At 45.2% G+C, this 4,463-nt stretch overlaps 1 protein-coding gene across 1 annotated transcript in view; it reads right to left on the bottom strand.

Moving 5' to 3' along the window:
• The window catches only part of Ascc3 (activating signal cointegrator 1 complex subunit 3), a 232,900-nt gene extending 230,504 nt beyond the window's left edge, over positions 1–2,396 (bottom strand). The window contains exon 1 of the mRNA XM_070010685.1: positions 2,159–2,396. The gene's annotated coding sequence lies outside the window, so the exon portion shown is untranslated. The remainder of the gene's footprint in view (positions 1–2,158) is intronic.
• Between the last annotated feature and the right edge of the window lie 2,067 nt (positions 2,397–4,463).

Raw genomic sequence — 4,463 nt, 5'->3', positions numbered from 1 at the left:
AAATTTTAAATAATTATGTCCATGAAATAAAGTTCCATGGTAGAATTTTCTACATGCAATGTCATTTCAGAACTCAAAATGTTCACATCAGAGAGCCTTTGGATTTTGGATTTTCAGACTAAGGATGTTCAACCTGTAGCTTAATCTCATCTCTTTGTTGGCTAAATTTTTTTCTTTGCTAAAATTTCAATTTTAGGTAGACCCCCCCCCTCAGCTAAGTGTGCAACATTATATCATGACACATTTTGGACTGAAAGGGCTTAGGCTAACTACTTCCCCAGGAAATATATATTACTTTGATAGATAAATACCATACATTTGGCAAATAAATACATTTCCTGATGAATATGCCTTATGCATTTAACTCATGAACTATATGTCATTAACACAAGAAATTAATCAAGCCAGTATAAAAAGACTAGAAAAATAAGACTTTTATTTCCAGTTGTGAACTTTAGAATACCTCTCCAAAAAAGAAAAACTCCTCTTAATTGAAAACTCAATGGCATGTTAATAAAAAGATAATAGCTAATCAAGCTATTTAACAATGATGATATGATCAAATTATACACTGATATGGTCTCCATATAAAGTGCCCCCTAAATGGCTCTTGTGTTAAAGGTTTGGTTGTCAGCTTATGGGTACTGGGGAAGTGACTGGATCCTGAGAGCTTAAGACTAATCAGTGGATCAACTCCTTAATGGATTCATAATTTGATGGGAGGTTACCCGAATGCAGGTTGCAATGCCTAGTGAGGGAAGGCAGATTAGTGGAGTCAAGCCCTTAAAAGGGGGGGGGGGGGAGGAAAGAGAGAGAGGGAGGAAGGAGAGGGGAGAGGGAAAGGAAGAGGAAAAGGAAGAGGGAGAGGGAGGGAGGGGGAGAGGGAGAGAGAGGGGGTTGGGGGAGAGAGAGAGAGAGAGAGAGAAAGAGAGAGAGAGAGAGAGAGAGAAAGAGAGAGAGAGAATTAATCTTCTTATCTGTGGCAGCTTTGTTTCCTGGCTGCCATTGGATGAGCAGTTTCACTTTCCTTCCTGGTTGCCACTGAATGAGCAGTTTCCCTGCCAGGAGCTACTGTGCCAAAACGTTCTGCTGTGCCACAGACAGACGCATGCATTGGAACCAGGCAACCATAGACTGAAATCGTGTACCAAAATCAATCTTCTCTCTCTTAAACTGTTAATCTCCGGTAATTTGTCACAGTGACAAGACATAAACACTGAGAATAATGTATATATGAAAGAAGCCTTGCCGGATCAACTAGAGAGCCACAGCACAAAAATACTCTTTTCTTAAAAAAGGTACCACTAAACACGGAAAGTTCCAAGAGCACCGAAACTATTTCTTAGGACTTTACATTGACTAGCACAGGCGAAGGCATGAATAAATAAGAGAATGAACACTAAAAGAAAACCATTCAACAGAGATCAAGAAAGGCAAGTCATGAAAACTTATTCACACAAGATTACTGAGCCCACACTAGATCCTTTTCCTCAAACAAGACTAGTATAGCCTTTACTAAACCTTTCTATACTTGACGAAACCTTTACTACAACATGAACTTGAGGGGACGGGCAGAAAAAAAATGTCATTATGGAGTGCAACTGTGATAGCACTCCTATCAAACTTAGTTCCCGCTAAAAGGATGCTTCTTTTAAACCAAACTAACAAATGCACTAATATACTGCACTCCGTGAATGCGTGAACTTATGGTTTCAAAAAAGGCCGCAGCTTTTTACAGCTGCTAAAATCCACCCACCAAGAATCGACTCCCTGTGGTGTCTGGGTGGGCAGGAAGGGTGTGTATGTACAAGGTGCCAGATTGCCTTCTCAGAGTCTATGATCCTGACGAAAACGATACTACCACGGCAAAACCAGCCAAAGAACAGCGAGCAACGAGTGTCTCCAGCTCTTTCTTCTGATTCCCCCCCCCCCTACAAACTCTAGAAGTGAGGTGAGACAGGTCTGGGACGGGACGCTGGGGGCCCGGGGGGGCGGGGGGGCCGGGGACAGGGATGACAGCTCCGGGCTGAGGCTCCGGGGGTCGCTTCCCGGTTCCCAGTTCCGCTTCCCGGGCCTTGACATCCCTACTCACCGTCCTCACCTCACCGTCCGTCAGCTCCCCGCGGACTTGGACCACCCCCCCCCCCGCCCTCCTCACCTGTTGGCCGGGACTCACGAGGCGCCCATCGCTCCGCCGCTCCGGCCGCGGCGCCTCCTTCCCTTTCGCTTGTACTTTTTTTCCTTCCGTCGCCAGGTGGGGAGCTGAGGGATGCGGATGGGCGAGCTACACGCCACGCCCTCCTCCGCACCCCACGCGAGGCCGGCCGGGGTGGCTCCAGTCACCCCGCCTCAAGCTCAAGGACCCCGGGACAAGCTGGCGAACTCACAAACCCGGCAAGGTGCGACGGGGCGGAGCGGGCGCAGGACCTACACGTCACCAGCCTCTCACGGCGCCGCCGACGTCGACACGTCGCTTCCAGGCTGCCCTTCGCCCCGCCCCCTGGAGCGAGCTGTCCCGCCCCGCTCTCTGCTCTTCAGGCTTAGCCACGCCTCCTTGCCTGCCCCGCCCCTTGCCTGCGGGAACCCTGAGCGAGTTGTGCCGCCCCACTTCCTGCTCTCACTGCAGTCTCTGTGTACTCGGGTCCTGCCTCGGGAACGCGCTTCCTCCCATCAGGCTCGCGTGCGCGTCCCCGGGGCCTTCTGGCTGGGAGGTGTCTACACCGGGCAGCCACGCGTCCTTCCTCCCTTCCTGCCTGTTTGCGTTTGAATATTGACATCAGATAATCTCACTTTGAGGTGAATGGCGAAGTTAGATAAGAATCAAGTGGGTAATTGCAATCGAGGTCCTAACGTAGAAAGTTCGTCGCGCCTGTGCTGCTGGCCACGTTGTACGTGGTTCTCTGTCCTCAGGTCTGAGTTCTCAGTTCTGAAGTTATCTCTGCCAGCCGGTCCTTTCGTTGAGGACCACTGTTCAAAGTGAAACGCTTCCATACGGAAGACACAGAAAGACACTAAGCTAAAGAACTGTGTGATGTCTGTGGATAGCTTTGACCTAAAAGCACCTAAAGGAGCAGACATGGTCTGAGTTGATAATGTGCTGTGATTCGCCTCTTCCATTTCCCCTTTCCTGTGAAGGTAAAGTGTTCTGTTGCCTAGTAGAACCAGGTTTTGTTGTTGTTGTTATTGTTTGAACCATGTTTTATAGAGAAGCAGCAGACGGTAATTATCTTCACCTGCTAGCCCACATCTGCAGTACTACTTTAAGCAGATGTCAATCAAATTAGGATTATTTCCAAGAGATGACAATAATGACAGTAACTGGGAAAGGTTTCCCTAGAAAAGAGGAAGCTCCTAGGCCTTCTCCCAATATGAAAATATTCATCCATCCATCCAGTGAAATAGATTTCTTCACGGAAACATTTCAGATTCTGAAAAGATCCCCTTTTAGTACACGCCAAAGAAGTATATATACCTGTATTAATACCTCAACCACTAGACTTCTCTCCAAGTAGACTCTGAATGGACACATAAAGGTAGAGACTTGCTACAGGAATCATGTGTCAAGAGAAGAATTGGCTGATGGTTTTGTTAAGGTTATTTCTAACCTTGAGATTTGATGAGTCAATGGTCTGGACTTGGAAGAATTTACAAGTTAGCTATTTGACAAGACAAACACATTAAAAATAAAGGCAGCTGCATGAGAATGAAAAGTGCTTGACTGTACCCATCTCACCCATAGGAATATGGAGTTACAGAAGTTTCAGTGCGAAGTAAATTGAAAATAGACTAGCCACAGTTGTCACTGTACATTGGTGAATTGATGAGATGTGAATTGTCCAAGTAGAGACAAACAATAAGTGCAAAATATATGTTATATTTCTAAGAATAGTAAAGCAAATGTAAAATATTTGTATATATGTATGTATATATGTTACATATAACTAATTATATATGTTATATATGTGTGTTATATGTGTGCATATGCATATATATGTAAATATAAATATATATATATATGTTCTAACTACTGTAAAATGAATTTCATTTGGATTAGCCATTAAAGAAGGTTAAGTCCAGGGCTGGGAAGGTGGCTCAGTGGTAGAGCGGTTGCTTTGCATGCTCGAGGCCCTGGGTTCGATTCCTCAGCACCACATAAGCAGAAAGAAAAAAGCCGGAAGTGGTGCTGTGGCTCAAGTGGTAGAGTGCTAGCCTTGAGCTGAAGAGCTGAGGGACAGCGCCCAGGCCCAGAGTTCAGGCCCCACGACCGGAAAATAAATAAATAAATAAATAAAATAAAGAAAGAAGGTTAAGTCCAGTCTCATTTGGACTTGAACCAAGCCTTCAGGAGCTACTGATATTGAATATTTTTTCATTATTTGTTAGCAATTATATTTCTTTCCTTCTTTCTTTTTTGTCTTTCTTTCTTTTTTTTTTTTTTGCTGGTTCTGGGTCTTGAATTTAGG

Source organism: Dipodomys merriami, unplaced genomic scaffold (assembly GCF_024711535.1).
Source record: "Dipodomys merriami isolate MVZ:Mamm:240054 unplaced genomic scaffold, mDipMer1.0.p SCAF_8, whole genome shotgun sequence".
NCBI classification, from domain to species: domain Eukaryota; kingdom Metazoa; phylum Chordata; class Mammalia; order Rodentia; family Heteromyidae; genus Dipodomys; species Dipodomys merriami.
This window is presented reverse-complemented; position numbering and strand designations above follow the sequence as displayed.